The sequence below is a fragment of the Cebus imitator genome, unplaced genomic scaffold (assembly GCF_001604975.1).
Source record: "Cebus imitator isolate Cc_AM_T3 unplaced genomic scaffold, Cebus_imitator-1.0 Scaffold335, whole genome shotgun sequence".
NCBI classification, from domain to species: Eukaryota; Metazoa; Chordata; class Mammalia; order Primates; family Cebidae; genus Cebus; species Cebus imitator.
In genome coordinates, this window is record NW_016107650.1 from 630,771 (window position 1) to 649,440 (window position 18,670).

General features: G+C 43.1%; 1 protein-coding gene across 11 annotated transcripts in view; it reads left to right on the top strand.

Moving 5' to 3' along the window:
- CARMIL1 (capping protein regulator and myosin 1 linker 1) overlaps positions 1-18,670 on the top strand; it is a 351,508-nt gene that overhangs the window by 66,648 nt on the left and 266,190 nt on the right. The window contains exon 1 of one of the 11 annotated variants that reach the window (XM_037730174.1): positions 15,649-15,820. The exons of the other annotated variants lie outside the window; for them this stretch is intronic. The gene's annotated coding sequence lies outside the window, so the exon portion shown is untranslated. Of the gene's footprint in view, positions 1-15,648; positions 15,821-18,670 lie in introns of those variants that run through there. 11 annotated transcript variants of the gene reach the window in all.

The window sequence follows — 18,670 nt, forward strand, 5'->3', positions numbered from 1 at the left end:
GTTAAGTAACTGTGCTGGGATTTAAGTTGAGATAGATTCTAGAGAGGTCTGAGACTTGCAGAAGATGCCAGGGACAATAAAAAAGGTTGTTGAGGCCGGGCGCGGTGGCTCAAGCCTGTAATCCCAGCACTTTGGGAGGCCGAGGCAGGTGGATCACGAGGTCAAGAGATCGAGACCATCCTGGTCAACATGGTGAAACCCCGTCTCTACTAAAAACACAAAAAATCAGCTGGGTATGGTGGTGCGTGCCTGTAGTCCCAGCTACTCAGGAGGCTGAGGCAGGAGAATTGCCTGAACCCGGGAGGCGGAGGTTGCAGTGAGCCGAGATCGCGCCATCGCACTCCAGCCTGGGTAACAAGAGTGAAACTCTGTCTCAAAAAAAAAAAAAAAAAGTTGCTGAAAGAAGTGTTCAGATGCCTCTGAGAAGGAAAAGAATATATTTGCATCTGAGTGGAATTGATGGTGGCTGTGGGTAGTCATAGAGCATAGCCTTTCAACTCCTCTTATCTATCTTTTATATATAGAAAACTAAGAATGTCAGCCGGGTGTGGTAGCTCACACCTGTAATCCTAGCACTTGGGGAGTCTGAGGTGAGCAGATTACCTGAGGTCAGGAGTTCGAGACCAGCCTGGCCAACATGGTGAAACCTAGTCTCTACTAAAAATACAAAAATTAGCTGGGCATGGTGGTGCACACCTGTAGTCCCAGATACTTGGGAGGCTGAGGCAGGAGGATGGCTTGAACCTGGGAGGCAGAGGTTGTAATGAGCCGAGATTGTGCCATTGTACTCCAGCCTGGGCAACAGAGCGAGACTCCATCTCAAAAAAAAAAAAAGAAAACTCAGAATGTCAAAAATATGTTGAAGAAGTAATAAGACAGACCTCATTTTTCTAAATAAATTTAAGCCTCTTAGCCCGACAGAATTTCTCCGCAAGATTCTGAGAACATTTAGATCCAAACTGTTCAACCAAGTCCACGATGATCTGTGAGGAAGAACGGAGAACAGAAATAACACTGGAAAGGCGGAGGAGGGGGCACATGTGCACTTTGGTGAGGAAAAGGTTGGGAAGCATTGTTGGAAAGAAGGTGCAGTTTTTAAATACTTAGGGCTACTGAGGCTAGTTGTTGAAAGCTGCAGTGAGTGTGTTCATTAGCTAGTGGGCAGCCCACATTTAGAAGAACTCAGGTGTAAAATGGGCGAGCCTTCGGCATGGGAATGGTTCAGGTGGAATGGGATCTTTGGGTGATTTGATCATTAAGATTTCCTCTGAGAATGCAGCTTAGTATCTTTGAAACCAGGCCAGAGATTTATTTGGATCTTTGGTTTTCCATTTGTGAAGAGGTCATTTAATCGCATTTCCAGATGAAGAAATTTGGGTTCAGAGAGAATGGAAGTGACCTTCCCAAAGCCACTGAGCTGTTTGGTGACCAAGGCAGGCTGGATGCTCACCTGCTCCCTTGCTGTCTCTTCTTACTGCAGCTCACCTGTGGACGGGCCATCGGGAGTCTTAGGAGGCAGCATTGATTCTGGGATAGGCCTACCTGGGTTTAAATCCCAGCTCTGACACTTCAGTTTGTCACCTTGTTACATTATTGTGATGATTAGTGAGAAGGGAGTGCTTAGCATATAAGAAGGGCTAAGTGTACGTTCTTGCACCTCTCTAGTTAGGCTTGAAATCCTTCTTTATTTTATGTACTTATTATTAAGTTTTCTACCACCTCCCAACTCATGACCAAAAAGTTTCATTTTCACCTTATTTTTCTCTTTGGGTGATTTTTATAAGGGTACTTCTTACAGTTTCTCTATATTTACATACTTTATACTGTCTAGGGCATTTGCGCAAAGGATTCAACTACAGCGTTTTTAGAAATCCTTTCCAGCTCTAAAATTATCAGATTTAATTGTTTTTGAAAAAGGTGCCTTCTACCTTCCTCCTCCTCCTCCGGCTGCACATGTAGTTTACTGGTTACTGTGGTAACCACACTCTAATCATCCTGTCAGGAAATGTGATGCAACTATCTGTCTAATCTTATTTTCCAGACACAAAAGAAGCACACAGTTTCCTTCTAAGAATCCTTCTGAAGCTCTCCAGCCTAAGCACTGTTCCTTCTTGTTCTGATGCTTTTTAAGATTGCACTTGGAGAAGAATGCCCCTCACTGGGTGTGGAATGTTTTATAATACCCAGAGATCAATGCATCACTCTAAAGCTCTGTGTTCCTTTATGTACTCTCCTGAAGTTGATGAAATTTTGGGGAGTTTGAATTGTAATATTAAAAAATGCAGAATAGTGCATTAGAGAGGATTTAAATTTATTTTGCACATCAAGGATTGAAGGTAATTGCTAGGAGAGCTAAAAATTGGTATTTTTGCTTCTGTTTTTTGGACAAGCCAAATTTTACGAACGTCCCTCTCCTAATCCATGGACAAGGGATAAGTCTGTTCCTCTTCAGCCTCCCTCTGTTCTTCAGCCACTCACCCTCCTTAGTAGGGGTCTAGTGGGATCCCTGTGATGCTGCTGCTGACAAGGACCCTCTGCACTCCCAGCCCCTCCACCAATCTCTGCTTGACCGTCAGAAGCAATCTCATCACACCTGTTATTCCCGTTTATGTCATAGGAAGGCAGGACTCCCACGCCATCCCTCACTCCCATGACCTGGTCCTCATTTGCTGGTTTAGTTCAGCTTTTCTAACCCTGCCTCCTTCTCCTAGGGAACTCACGAAGCACCTTCACTGTGTAGTCTGTGTGCGCACCATCAGTCATTAGCGGAATCCCCCACTTCCTCACCTTGTCCGGAGCGTGCCCTTTATCTCCTTGTTTTATTGGACACTTGGGTCTCTCCGGCTGTAGGGCCTCTGCTTCAGCCCTCTCAAGTGGTCACCCTTTTCTCACCTTTCCCATGCACCGTGGGCAGAGCTGGGGTAGCATCCTGTGTGCTGCTTTCATACTGCTCCTCCTCCTCCTGAAACGCCTCCTCTTCTGACTTTCAGGTCTCTGCATGGCCCACTTTGCCTCCTTGTCACAAGTCGTCTGCTCCTCCATGAATGGCTGCCTCTCATTCTTTGAACATTTTTTTTTCTGGTGCATTGTCCCTGTCTCCAGCACTGCTCCTGCGAGTTCTCCAGGATTTCAGTCCTCGTGTTCACTCCATCCCACAGTCATGTTTTAATCCTCTCGTCACCGGTAGCTTCAGTGCCTCCATCACTCACTTTCAAACGTCCCACTCTTATCACCATTTCCTCTTTTCTGGCAAACCTTGTGTGGTACCTCCAACCTCCGTACTCCGTTGACCCACCAGGATTTTCAGTCCGTTGAATCCACCGCCTCTTCACGGCTCCACACTACGCCGTGTCCTCACTTCGCCCTTTCCCCAGTTTGAAGTCCACAATCAACCACGTAATCTCTTCCATGGCAGAGGTCATCATCAGTCATGACCCCTCACACTTGGTCATTCTCGCTTGACTAAATCACAGTTCTGGTTAAATCCTACTCTGTCTCAGCCTGTTCTGCGCTTGCACCCATGAGGCCAAATGTGCGTGGAGAAAACCACACCACCCTAATGGCTGTCTCTATGCCCCTCACAGATCTTAAGTGGGCCCTTGCTACTTGCCAGTCTCATGGTGTTTGCAGCATCTCTTAATTCCCACCACTGTCTCGGACAACTCTTGCATGTTTTCTCCTTGCTCTTCAAACATCCATGGTCTCCTTACTCTTAGCTGTTTCCTTTTTCACCAAAAGCCCAGAAATCATCAGTAGAGAATGCCACGTGCTCCCACCAGCACACCCACCACCTGCCTACGTCTGTGCCTGTGCTGCCACCTCCTTGGGCATGACATTCTATCTCCATTCACACATACTTTCTCAAGGACATTTCTTCATGAAGTTTTCCCTCTTTCCTATAGCATCAGTTTTCTTCTTTCTACCAAATTCCCACTGGCACATGAGTTGTTATTTTTCTTGTTAAGTAAAAACATCCTCTCTTGACTCTCATTTTCCCTCCAGCTACTTGCCAGTTTCTTTTCTTGCTTTTACTGCAGAATGTTCGAATGAGTCCTCTGTGTTCATTAGGTCCAACATCTCCCCTCTCCTTCTATCCTGAGCCCATCACAGTCAAGTTTGCACCCTAACTCATCATACTCCACTGGCACTGTGCTTTTTGGGGCCACTGGTGACATTCCCTTGCTGAAGCCCATGGCCAGGTCCCACTCCCTTCTTACTTCATTTACCAGCAGCATTTAACACAGTAATTTCCCTCTATGAAATACAATCTTTTATTTATTTATTTTTTTGGGGGATGGCAGTTTGCTCCATTGCGCTGGCTGGAGTGCGGTGGCATGATCTCAGCTGCTCAGTGTCACCTCCGCCTCCCGAGTTCAGGCGATTCTCCTGCCTCACCCGCCCGAGTAGCTGGGATTACAGGCATGTGCCACCATACCCAGCTAATTTTTGTGTTTTTAATAGAGATGGGGTTTCACCATGTTGGTCAGTCTGGTCTCAAACTCCTCCTGACCTTATGATCCACCCGCCTCAGCCTCCCAAAGTGCTGGGATTACAGATGTGAGCCACCATGCCCAGCTGAAATACCTTCTTTACAGGACTGCTTGGACATACGTGTCCTCATTTTTTTGGTTTTCCTGGTCTTTCTTGGTATCCTTTGCTAATTCCTCATCTGTCCAAACTCTAAACAAAGTGTTTCAGGGTACTGGTTCCTCATCTGTATCTACAATGTATGATGACTTCCGCATTCATATTTGTAGCCTATATCTCTCCCTTGAACTCCAGAGCCCTTTATCTGGCTGCCTGCTGGATACCTTTCCTGGGATGTGTGTAACAGTCATTTCAAACATAACATGGCCAGTCTCCAATCTGCTTTCTCCACGGTCATTCCTATCTCAATTAATAGCATTCTCCTCTTCCACTTAAGGAAAGACATTTGGTGCCATTCTTTTCCTTTATTTATTTTTTGAGACAGAGTCTCACTCTGTCACCCAGGCTTGAGTGCAGTGGCGTGATTTCCACTCACTGCAACCTCCACCTCCCAGGTTCATGCAACTATCGTGCCTCAGCCTCCTGAGTAGCTGGGATTGCAGGCATGCGCCATCACACCCAGCTTATTTTTGTCTATTTAGTAGAGATGGGGTTTTGCCATGTTGGCCAGGCTGGTCTCCAACTCCTGACCTCAAGTGATCTACCCACCTCAGCCTCTCAAAGTGTTGGGATTACAGGCGTGAGCCAGTGCGCCCAGCCTGGTGTCATTCTTGATTTCTCTTTCTCACATACCCCATCAGCAAATCCTGTCGGCTCTACCTTCAAAATATATCCAGAGTCAATTTCTTATCGTGTGTACTGCCATCCCCCTGTTCTGAGCTGCTGCAGATTTTCACCTGGGTTAGGAGAGTATCCTTCTAACTGGTCATTCAGCTTCCAGCTGTATCCCCTACGTTCTGTTATCAGCTGTGTGCAGATCATGTCACTCCTCTTCCCATCTCATTCAGAGTAAAAGCTGCAGTGATTACCATGACTGACAGGCTGTGGTGTGCCCTAGCCTTCCATTACCCTCTGGCTTCACCTGCCACTCTCCGCCCACTTGCTTCCTTGCCTCCCCCCGCCCACTTGCTTCCTTGCCTCCCCCTCTCTGGTCTTGCTGTTTCTCAATGACTTCTGAGTCTCCCTCAGAGCTCCATGCGTGTGTTCTTCCCTCTGCCTGGAATTCCCTTTCGCTTCCTGCCCTTTATGCATGTCTTCATGATCGCTTATCCGCTGCCTCACTTCCTGCAGGTCTTTCTTCAGATTTTCAGTGAGGACTTCCCTGGTCACCAATGTGAACTTTCCACACCTCTCCCGACACTTTCTCTCTCCCGTGCCTAATGTACTGCTCCTTAGTATTGAACGTAACCTAATCGAGTATATGTTTTATTTACCTTATTCCTTGCCTCTTTTCTCTCGTACTGGAGTGTTAGTTCCACGAGGCCAGGGACCTCTGTTTTGCCCATTGCTTATCCCCGGACTAGGACACAGTTTGTGTCGTGGTACGGCGTCACAAGTATTTGTTTAACAGAAAAATAACTGTTTCTTGCTCTAGGCACGTTTTGGCTTAAAGTCACTGTAAATCTGCTTACCACAAAGTACCAATAAAGCTAATTATTTTACTTCATGTTTCCTCTTAAAGTATATTTATTTTACATGTCAAATTAATTTAAAAGCATAATATTAGGCATGACAGAATGCAAATAGAGAAGAGTTCCTACAGCTTTTCATGCTGCTTTAAGTGATCCCCATTCATGGTAGAGTTCTCTCTGCATGCATTTCAAAATATGTCAACTCATTTATTTAAATATATCGTGCCTTATTAGAAAAACAAGATTTAAGGGGGCTGGTTGGAAATGTGATGATGTAAGGATGGTGTGACCTCACGTGCTGTGTCAAATGTGGGTGATTGGAGGAGACTGCACATTATTGATGTCAGTAATCTCCTCTCTAGGAGGCACAGAAATCTGTCTGCTGTGCCACAGCTTTTGTATTGATTACTTCAGCTCTGCCTCTCTTGTTTGGGAAATAATGTCTCCAGTCCTCTAAATGTAAGCTAATTTATATTACAAGGCAAAAAGCAATTGAGTGGCAATTTCTCAAAGTCAAGTTAATCACAACTACCTAAATGTAGCCGTGTGATATTTTACTAACAGCCCAGTGATCCCATCCCCACTGGCTATGCGTGTAACTGCAGAGGGAAGGACGGAACTCATGCTGGTGTACTCAGGGCTTTCTCTTAGTCTTTTCTGGGCTCCCTTAGTCTCATAGTTAACCAGAGTGAAAGAAGTTTCAGAGCAATTCATATTTCTATTTCCTAGGAAGTTTTTAAAAACATTTTATTTTAAAAAATTATACTATGAAATTAACATTTTTGAGTGGGGTATGGTTCTCTGAGTTTTTCAAAAGTCATTTTACGTAGAAATTCTTTCAGATCTATGAAAGAATAGCAGCGGTAGTTTAGAAAGTTCCCATGTACCCTTTACCCAGCTTTCCCTAATGTTAACATCTTATTTAACGGTAGTTAATTGATTAAAACTGAGAAATCAACAGTGGTACAGTATTGTTAACTATACTACAGACTTTATGTGAATTTTTACCAGTTTTTCCACTAATGTCCTTTTTCCATTTCAGGTTCTTATCCAGGATATCATGTTTTAGTCATTAATTTGTGTTTTAGTCTTACAATCAGTAGCACCACTTTCAAACTTACGTGGATAGAGAAAGGGGGTTAAGTTAATGCTGTGGTGAAGTCATGAGAGTGTACAGTAAGTCCTCGCTAAACGTCATCAATGGGGTCGTGGAAACTGTGACTTTAAGCGAAACATCATGTAAGGAAACCAGTTTGACCACAGGTTCATTGATATAAACAATAGTTAAGTTTCTACTGCAGATTTCTTTTATTTTTTTTTTGAGATGGAGTCTTGCCTTGTCACCCAGGCTGGAGTGCAGTGGCACAGTCTCAGCTTACTGCAACTTCCACCTCCCAGGTTCAAGCAGTTCTCCTGTCTCAGTCTCCCGAGTATCTGGGACCACAGGTGCGTGCCACCATGCCTGGCTAATTTTTGTATTTTTATTAGAGACTGGGTTTCACCATATTGGTCAGGCTGGTCTCGAACTCTTGACCTTGTGATCTGCCTGCCTTGGCCTCACAAAGTGCTGGGATTACAGGCGTGAGCCACCGTGTCCAGCCTCTACTGCAGATTCCTAGTTAAAAAAGATCATCAAACTTCTATATAAACATAGCACTTTTTTTTTTTTTTTTTGAGATGGAGTTTCGCTCTAGGCTGGTGCAATGGTGTGATCTTGGCCCACTCCAACCTCTGCTTCCTGAATTCAGTCAGTTCTCCTGCCTCAGTCTGCCGAGTAGCTGGGATTACAGGCATGTGCCACCACACCTGGCTAATTTTGTATTTTTGGTAGAGATGGGTTTCACCATGTTGGACAGGCTAGTTTCAAGCTCCTGGCCTCTTGTGATCTGCCCACCTTGGGCTCCCAAAGTGCTGGAATTACAGGCGTAAGTCACTGTGCCTGGCCATTAAAAGCACTTCTAATCTTAAACATAGAAATAAATGTGAGTTTTAGCTACAGTTAAGAAAGAGCAATGAAAACAAGATAATTACTCAATTTTTGGTGAGTTAGTGAGTGATAGCAGTCATCTTAGTGACGGGTTAAACTGAGTTAATGTTTGCAAAATTAAAATGGTAAACAGTCTCCCCTACCATCATGCGTTTTAAAAACAAGTATGTTGAGCTTGCTGTGTGGTTTTGCACCTCATCTTTATTGTTGTGTATTTGTGTGATTATTGTCTACGTGGTGAATCTCAATTTGACAATAATTTGTATTCCTTCCTTCCTTCCTTCCTTCATTTTTCCATCTGCTTGTTTTAGTTCAGGGTTGAGTGTGGCTGGAGCCTCTCCTGGCAGGCAGGGTACAAGAAGGGAACCAACTCTGCACAGGAACCCACTGCAGGGTGTGCGCGTGCGCACACACACACACACACGCATGCACGCACATTCTGTCTCAGTCAGACTCGGGCAGTAAGGCATGCCAGTGAACTCTATGTGCATGGCTTTGCAATGTACAAGGAAACTAGAAACCTGGAAAACCTCACTCAAACGTGGGAAAAACATGCAAATTTCACACCAGAGAGTGGTCCCAGTCAGGAATTGATTTTTTTTCTCATCAGTGTCATTAACCAAATGAAATGATATTATTCAAGGACCTGCTGTACAGGTTTAAGGCAGGTAGACTGTTGGGGCTGGGAGGCATTCTGATCTAGGGGCTAGAGATGGGTGACCCTGTGGGACTCATAGAGTGTTGGAAATATGATTTGAATTTGCCAAAATTTAGTGACTAAAAGGTTTTCTAGAAAAATTTGTGTTTTTGGTTTCTCTTTAAAAGATTGTTAGTTCCTGCAGCCTGAGGTCTGTGTTCACCAGCAGGGATGATCACGTGGCCGTGAGGGGGACCTTCACCATGGGCAAGGATCCCACCCTTCCGATACTGCCCTCATGGAAACCAGACTTCTCACTGTGCCTCAGAGGATCAGCACAGTGACAGACAGCCACCTCGCCTTGTCTGGGCTTTCCCTGTTCCTCTCAGTCTCAGAGAGAGCTGGGCGGGCATGGTTTTGTCGTCTTTGGGCAGCAAAGATGATAGCCGAAAGAGGATGCAGTTTTAACCCCCCTCCAGCCTCAGCCCACTCTTAGTATTCTTGCTTGTGTCCCTGAAACACTAGAGTTTGCTGACTGGTGCGTAGGGCTGCATTTGCTTTGTAGTCACTTCCTGTTTACCTGTATGTGGGTATCTAAAGTATTGGGAGTTACTAAGGGTAAAAATCAAGTGATAAGCTTGAGAATCCAGATTTGTGACTTGTTTTGGGAAATGAGATGACCTGCAGCACTAGGGCCACCATCTCACCAGGCATGGGCTCCTGGGCTAGGGTCAGGGCTGCCTCCTCAGATGGGCACAGCCTCATCTGGTCCTTTATTCTCATTTTTAGGACCCACCTGGGTTCCTGTGGGCATTTGAGTTAGCAGCGTTTGCCTCACGTTATTCGGTTGAAAATCAGAGGAGCCCCAGGAGTTTCCTGTTTATGTTTCTTGATAACAGTTATTCTTATAGGAGTTATTGAAATAACTCCTTTAAAGTTCTTGAGGAGAGAAGAAATGTGGAACATGGACTTGTAATAGCCTGTGAGGTGAGGGTTGCCAAAGCTCAGCCATCTAATTTTTGTCATCTGTGCCCCTACTGGCTCCCGCTGGATGTGCTGTCAGTTCCCTTCATGTAAGCTAAGGTAATCTAATACCTGTGATAGGCAGGTATTAGATTAGCTTAGAGTATTCCCCCTTTTGGGGCATTTTTGTTTAAACACAACTCAAAGCACACTATATTTAAACAATTGAGTGGAAGCTACCATGGTGGAATTTCAGGCATTCGTGAGATGGTATTCCTGAAATTTCATCCCAGAAGTGTGTAAGCGTAGAAGTGAGAGTGGAGCGCTCCCTCTTTGGGTCATTATAGAAACATGGAACAGATTCCTAAGGGGGTGTTGTTTGTGTATGTAACTCTTAAGGGTCTAGATCTGTGCGGCCCTGGATGGTAGCTGCTCATCACAAATGGCCACCAAGCAACTGAAATATGCTAGTCTACATTGAGATGTGCTGTGAGTCTGGCCGGGCACAGTGGCTCGTGCCTGTAATTGCATCACTTTGGGAGGCCGAGGTATGTGGATCACCTGAGGTTAGGAGTTTGACACCAGCCTGACCAACATGGTGAAACTCTGTCTCTAGTAAAAATACAAAAATCAGCCAGGTGTGGTGGCACATGCCTGTAATGCCAGCAACTTGGGAGGCTGAGGCAGGAGAACTGGGTGAACCTGGGAGACGGAGGTTGCAGTGAGCTGAGATGTGCTGTGAGTCTAAAATACACACCAGATTTCAAAGACCTACTGTGAAAGGATGTAAAATGTCTCATTAATATTTTTTTATGTTGATTACATGCTTCAAGGATAATGTTTTGGATATAAGAGGTTAAATATTAAATATTACTAAAGGCGCTTTCGTCTTTTTAAAAAATGTAGCTACAAGAAAATTTAAACATTTGTACACAGCACACATTCTGTTTCTATGGGACAGAGCTGCTCTAGATTCTGTGGTATTTGATGGTGAGAAAGGGTGAGCAGCCTGTTGTCTAGACCTTGGTAAAGCAAAGTACAAAGAACAAAAGTGGAGAGACTGCAAATGGCAAATTGTCTTGACACCTCTTGCCTTTAATAAAGTGTGTACTGAACTGCTCACCTCAGGGCTTTTGGTGCCTTTAAACGGATGCGAGGTTGCCTTTTTACTTCTTTAGTTGTATTCAGGGTGTGGCAGTGCTGCTCAGTGGTTCAGAACACGAGACTTGGAGTTAAACAGTTGCTCCTTTGAATTCCAGCTCAGCCACTTGACCTTGGGTTGATTATTTTAACCGCTCTGAGCCTTGTTGTCCTCCTCTGTAAGTAATGGACAATGATGATCCACCCTATTGCGTGATGATTAAGGAAAATAAATGTAAAATGCCCAGTGTTATGATTATTATTCCTGATGCTATGAAAATAAAATAATCTTATTCAGCTCTTCTGTGTGCTAGGAGTAAGTCTGCCCCTGAAATCGGGAAATGGCTCCTTTTTGCTTCTGTGATGTGATCCTGGGTCTATCAGGAACCATTTATAATAAATGGATTCTTTTTTTTTTATTCACTAGTTTCATGGCATAGGTTTTTATTATATCAGTCTCTTTTTGTTGACAATGTTCAATATTTATCAAAAGCCAGCAAGGACTAAATGTTTAAGAAAATAATTGGCACCTTGAATTTTCACAGAAGTTGAAAACATGTATTGGATATAGTTAAAAAAAAAAAAAAAAGTATTCCTCTATAGGTGACAACATAAATGACTCCAGATAACAGGAACTGGACAAATGAGGATGGGGGCAGTCACTGAAACCATGCCATGGGGACATCAGCCTGGTCATCTTGCTCTTTCTCTTTGTGGTTTTCCGGCACTGTGGGGTACTTTTTTTTTTTTTTTTTTTTTTGAGATAAACTTTTATTATGTGTCTTCAAGCTTTTATTATGTGCTTGTGGAACTTATTAAACTTAGTGTATGACTGATGTATATAACTCAGGGGAGCATCTGTGCAAATTAACTGCTAGAGAAATCTTGACAGGAGAAATAGGATACCCGGAAGATAGTTTTGAATGGCCTTTATCTTCGTCTCTTGATCATAAAATAGTTGGGACCTGGAAGCTGGGAACTTGGGACTCAGAAGGCCCACTGGTGGCCTGCTCACATGTAAGAGTGCACAGATCGGTAAGTGTTTTTTGAAGCTTATTTATTTTCTCTGTGTCTGTGAAAGACACTACATGAATCATTCTCTGCTTCACCATGTCTCTTGTGCTAATAGAAGGCAAGTCTTGTATTTCCTACTTCTTGCCGCTTTGCTTGGCAGTGACTTAGTAATTAAAAAGACTGTCTTGCTAGAGTAGCTCTCTCTTACCTATGGATAGTCTTGTTATATCCAAATCAATCCGTTAGTGTATGTAAGAATGCTTTGTGAGCTAAAATCACTTAATAACTATGGTCTTATTACTAACCTGGCCCTCGCCACTGGCCAGTAGCTCACTTGATTTCATGAAGCTCACTTGATTTCATCCACAAGTTCCAGTCTGTCCATCCGTCCTGCCACTACCTCTTGTAGGAATAGATGGTGCTTCTATGTGGCTTCTCCTGCCACCCTGCCTAGATCTCACCTGGTATCTTGTGGCCATCACAAGCCTGGCTTTACCCACCAGCTGTAGGTTCTGGCTGCCACCAACTATAGGTTCTGGCTGTCCTGCTCAGGATACGACAGCTATTCCCTAGCAGGAATTCTCTGATTCCTGACAGATGACCCCTCTTCCTGAATTATGATTGTGTTAAATAATATATATAAGTGTAATAATAGAAGCTAACAACTGATTGCTTATTGTATGCCAGATGCTTTTATAATTGCTCTCTTTTGAGTCTCTCAACAATCCTAAGAGATAGATGTTATTATCTTTATTATTCAGATGATGAAACTGAAGTGCAGACAGGTTAAATGCTGTCCCAAAGTCTCAGATTAGAATCCAGGTCTATCAGAGAGTAGATCTTGAGGTTTTAAGTGTGCTTATTTTCTGATCTTTGTTTATATTGTTTTCCTGCTCTCTTGCCATGTGTCTAAATATTTCTAGTCTTCAAACACAAGTTCTATCTCTGAAGTGACATTTTCATTAAGTACTCTGAGCTACACCCATGTGCTCTTATTCCCATTGATCTGAGCCATCTGAAGGGTGTCTTGCTTGTCTCTATGGCTTAGCCAGTCTTTTATAGTGTCCTTTTTCTGATTGTTTCTTGTACATCATTCTTGATTTTCCAAATTTTACTGCTAGTATTTGTAAGATGAGAACACTTTGTACATTTCTCTTACATTCTTCAACATACTTAGCATGGTAGTGAGTAAGCTCATTAATTAAGAAAAATTTAAGAAACCAGCATAGAGAATTTGCTACTGACACTGTTGATTGGCTGACCCTGCCATTCACTACTCTTTTCATTTTAGCTTCTGGAGTGACTAACCTAAGAGTGTTTCTTCATTAGAAGCAGTTTTGCACTGCAGGGGATATTTGGCAGTGTCTGGAGACAGACATTTTTTATTTTCACAACTACGAATGGGGTGCCACTGGCATCCAGGGGCTAGTGGCCAGGGATGCTGATAATGCGCAGATAAAAATAGATAATCCACAGATAAAAATATTGTCTGGTTCCAAATGTCAGTAGCGCCCAGGCTGAGAAACTCTGGACTAGAAGTGGTAATATCACATGTTCTGGCCTATTAAATATAAGTGGAAGGGTCTGCTTTGGCATTCTTCTTTTTTTTTTTTTTTTTTTTCTGGGATAATATTTTGCTCTGTCACTGAGGCTAGTTGCAGTGATATGATTATAGCTGACTGCAGCCTCCAGTTCCTGGACTCAAGTGATCCTCCTGCCTCAGCTTCTGAGTAGCTGGGACTACAGTTGTGTACACTTTACTCATTTAATTTTTTTATTTGTAGAGACAAGATCTTCCTACTGCCCAAGAAGGTCTTGAACTCCTGGCCTCAAGTGATTCTCCCTCCTTGGCCTCCCTAAGTGCTGGGATTACAGGAGTGAGCCACCATGCTTGGCCTGCTGTGGCTTTCTAGGAAAACTACGCTTTCAGGAGACAGTATTCCCTCTTGAGGTTTTCAGCTTCTTCTGCTTTCAACATGAGCTTGAACTTGGAGGTAGAATATCCATGCATCTTGTGACCAAAAGGGAGCAAACAGGAAGATAAAAGTTAGCATGCTGAGGGTGGAGAAGTGAAAAGATAAAAGAAGCTTGAGCTTTCTTTTACTTGTAGCCAAACACATTCCTGAGCTAATAGACTGCAGAAACTTGAGTTGGGAATGAATGAAGCCCAGCCTGACCTCATGGAAGACTTCTCCAACCTTTTTGGTGACATAATCCTCTGCCTAGGGAGGGAGTCTAATTTCGCTGCAGATCTATCGCCGTTCAGCGGTTCTCCCTTACCATGAGTGAAATTTGACTCCCGAAGATTCTGCTTATGGACCCAGTCTGCTGGCCTTGGAGTCACCTGGATGGGCACTCCCTCACTTTCATAGATGTCCTAATCAAGCTGATGAGTCTACAGACGGACACTCTTGTCCAAATATCCTGAGGTATGTACACCTAAAACCAAATATCGTCTTCCTGGGCAGCTCTTCAGTGCTACAGTCCCAAGGCAAGGCCATCAGTAAAATAAAAAGATGTAACCTCTGGGATCCCGAAGCTCTTTGGTTTCCTACATAGGACTTTAGAGTCAACATAAATATACTAGATGCTTCTGATAGTATAACCACATGAATGAGCCAAGAAGGAACTCTCAGTGGGTTGATAGCCCTTATTTTTTCCTCTGTGTCTTGAGTAAGACACCAGGAATACTGTTTTCCTCTTGATTACCTTTATTTTCAATCCAGTTTACAAATAACTAAGTGCCTCCAAACCTCCCAGAGTAAGGACTGGCAAGGTGGCTCATGTCTGTAATCCCAGCACTTTGCGAGGTTGAGGGAAACATAGGGAGAGTCTGTCTCTACAAAAGGAAAAAAAAAAAAAGTTAATTGTGTGTGGTGGCGCGCACCTGAGGTCCCAGCTGCTCTGGAGGCTGAGGTGGGAGGAGGATCCCTTGAACCCAGCAGTTTAAGCCTATAGTGAGCTATGATCACAGCACTTTAAACTAGCCTGTGTGACAGCAAGACCCTGTCTGTAAAACAAACCCCCAAACCTCTCAGAATAAATGTATGAGAGCTGTTTCTGCTAAATATCTTTAATTAAAAAAAAATTATTCTGGTAAAAAAAATCCAAAAAACCACATGAAATTTGTCACCTTAACCATTTTAAAGTGTGTAGTTCAGTAAAGTATATTCACATTGCTGTGCCATAGATCTCTAGAACCTTTCCTTCTTGTCTGCTGACTGTCTTTTATGGCAGTGTGGGGCAAGCCATGTCTTCATATACTTGTTCATTCACTGCTTGCCCTACTACTTAAAACTCCTCTCACAAATGCCCCAAGCTTATAGTAGGAGAAAGAGGTTCCTTTGGCCGGACTTTCCTCCTTCTGTGTCAGCCGTTCAATGAGTTTGCTCAAGTTCTTTTACAGTCCTCATTATTTCATTAGTTGAATGCTTAAATAGAGGTGGGTTTGAAAAACCAGAGATTTGGTTTAAAAGGGAGGGAATGTCAGGAAGCAGCAAGGATTCTAGGTGGTTAGGGTGTAAACCTCACCAAGTAACTAGCTGAAAATATTTTCTGAATTCAGTACAGGGTCCCCCATGGAAAGATGTACACGGTTGTGTTTCCTGGCACTTCTCCCTTCCAAATGGCCCATATGTTAGTGCTCTTAGTTCTTCATGCCGTCTAGCAGCCAAGTTCTTATCATGGGGAGCTACGCCGCAGGTGTTGGCTACTGTTTAATTTTGAGTTAATTGAGCTTTTCGCTGCTAGAGTCTTGTGTGGTATTTTCTTGAATTCATGAATTAGTCATTAATTTGTGTTTAGCAGGCAGGCACCCTGGCAGTCTGTGGTCTGTGCAGCAGACCTTTCAGATGAAGGCTCTTTGTGCAGTCTTTAATGAATGATGGTGGGAAAAACAGAATCCTCTTCAGGGTCCCCTAAACTGAAGCCTTTTCTTTACATCCAGCTCTTACCTTGCAGGTGGGTATGGGTCTTAACTTCAGAATGACTACTTTTAGTGGAGTTGACTATTAGGGTGAGATGGAGACTGTTCTGAAGCTCCGGAGAAGTGATATTGTGTGTGTGTGTGTGTGGGTGGGTGGCACTCTATAAAGGTGAGGAAATTCCGTGATTTGAATGAGTTTTTCTCAGAAGGGCTCACCTCTAAAATAAACTTAATTAGATAACTGGAATTTCCTACATAGATGGTTGTTGTCAGATTCTGTTTTCTTGCTACAATTTGGAAAGCGCTTGAAATTTCAGATTCATTAATTTATACCACAAAAATTCAAAACAGTCTAAAAGTACATAGGTGCTCATGCCTGTAATCCCAGCACTTTGGGAGGCTGAGGCAGGTGGATCACTTGAGACCAGGAGTTTGAGACCAGCCTGGCCAACATGGCGAAACCCCATCTCTACTAAAAATACAAAAAAATTAGCCGAGTGTGTTGGTGCGTGCTTATAATCTCAACTATTCAGAAGGCTGAGGCATGAGAATCGTTTGAACCTGGGATGCAGAGGTTGCAGTGAGCCAAGATTGTACCACTGCACTCCAGCCTAGGGGACAGAGTGCGATTCTGTCTCGAAAAGAAAAGAAACAAAAAAACATAGATATTTATGGAGTCATGATTCAAATTCTTTAATTTTAATAAGCCTTGATAAGCTGCAGTTTCCTCCATCATGAATAGGGATAAGCTGCTCAGTGTAAGCAACCTACAGTTCTGAGGCTAATGAAAGAAGAAGCTTGAACTACTTTCTTAAGTTAAAAGTGCCTTTCAACAAGTAGATGGTCAATGAAGTTGGCATAACTATTTCAACTTTAATCAGTAACAATGCATTATGGCAGGTACATTACTTTTGATTTCATATTTATGATTGTTTCAGTTTTCTAGGTGTGATTGTCTAAGAGTTTGAAGTCATACATTTTAAGATATTGTGTCAGTGAAGGGTGAACCTTTTCAGTTACAACTGAGCTGGTTGTAAGCATTTAGCCTGACAGTTTGGGCTGACTTTTCTTTCTTGCTAGTTTTGTCCATGTAAGGAGTACCACAGAAGTGCCTCACACGCATTTTGAAATAACTTTTTTTGGGTAAGAAAAATTAATACTGATTAAGAAAAAACTTATCTAATGCATGGGCCAACCATTTCTGAGCAAAATTGTGAGCACAGTTTGTCTTGTGTCTTGATTGTGGTCTTAAAAGCACTAGCAGACAGTGTTTTGTTGACTGTAATATTTTTTTCACAGAGTAACAGCTAAATTTCATTTCTGGGTGAAGCATTGTAATTGTCTTAAACATTTGTTTCTGGCCATGTTACACAGTAGAAAAGAAGTGGGAATATACAGGAAGGAGAAGTGTTACTTTAATGTGATGCATATATAGAGTTTTTTATTGTTTTGGGGGATGGGGTTAGAGAACATGCTATAGATAAAGAAGAGTCAAAATTAGAAAATTAAGATGTTTCCTATTAAACACTGCAGTACTTATAAAGCATAAGGTATATATAAAGTGGTCATTATGATCTTCCTTCACCCAGGTCGAGCAATGCCTCTAAGGGTGGAAAATAATTTGGTGAATTCCCATACTCCATGAAAGAAGTTAGGGGACATAGAGCCATTTTATTATAAAGAAGTGATGTATTGCTGAAGTGGGTACTAAGTAGCAAACAGTGGAAATGTGTACCACACATTTCTGAGAAATAATGCCTGGAAATGCACTGCAAAACAGGTGGACTTGGCGTTTATGCGTTTACGTAATATGACTCAAGGAGGATTCAAAGATGAGAACAGCTATCGTCTGAACAAAGGCATTGCACTGTAGAAATATCTTGCTATAACAATTTTATTATATGGTCATTGTGGCCAAGAATACCTATTATTTAGCTCAGTGTTGGAAGCTAAATATGAAGTATCATCATTCTGTGTACAGTGTATTCTGTGGTGGTTGTGTATTTATTATTGGGATCACAGCTTGTCCTTTTTCTGCCAAGATGGACACTGGGTACCATGGTCACAGGCTTCTTGAGTGCTGTTACTGGAAGGCTCTCTGCTGGGCAGAGGTCTGTGAATGCCATTATAGCTAAGACTCTCCCATTCTGGCCAGGAAGGGAAGCCGGAAGGACTTGGACTCTCTTATTTGTGCTGACACCCATTCAGCCCTGCTGTTGGAAACCTTTAATGTTCTTTTCAGTGAGCTGGTGTTTCAGAACCTCATGACAGGGCAGGCTGATTTCTCAGATGCACACTTCTCTGATGTCTGGCTTCCCCTGGCTCACTGAGGCTCGCTCTGCCTGTTGATGAGGCTCTCCTGGCAGATTTGACATTGGACCCAGGAGGGCAGAAGCATCAGCCGTTAAGCTGGTCCAGGACTCAAAGATATAAATAAGAAGACACCCAGCAGAGCAAAACTTCGAGGCAGGCACAGAACCACTTGGCTCAGTGTAGCATTTCGGGCATGTGGGTTTGTGTTTGGAATTTGAGAGGAGGCACTCTGATGATCCAGCAGCCTTTGCGCTCCACTGGCATGCTAATTTTTTTCCCTGATATTGGGATTGCATTCCCTTGACTATTACAACAGAGAAACTGAAAGGGGAATCATTTCCTGTGGGTTCCCTGATGTGCACAGTGGGTGGAACTGGGAAGGCAAGCCGGAGGCATTTTTCTAATTTCTGAATCCGTGAGTCTGGCTTTTCCCTTAGGGGTATTTGGGCCAATTGTTACAGTGTGTCCCACTGTGTAAATTGCAGATTTGGCCAAGTCTGGCTGAATGATTTAGTCTTTTGCAAAAACTACAACACTTTATGTAAAAAAAAAAAGAGTTTCACTTTTTTTTT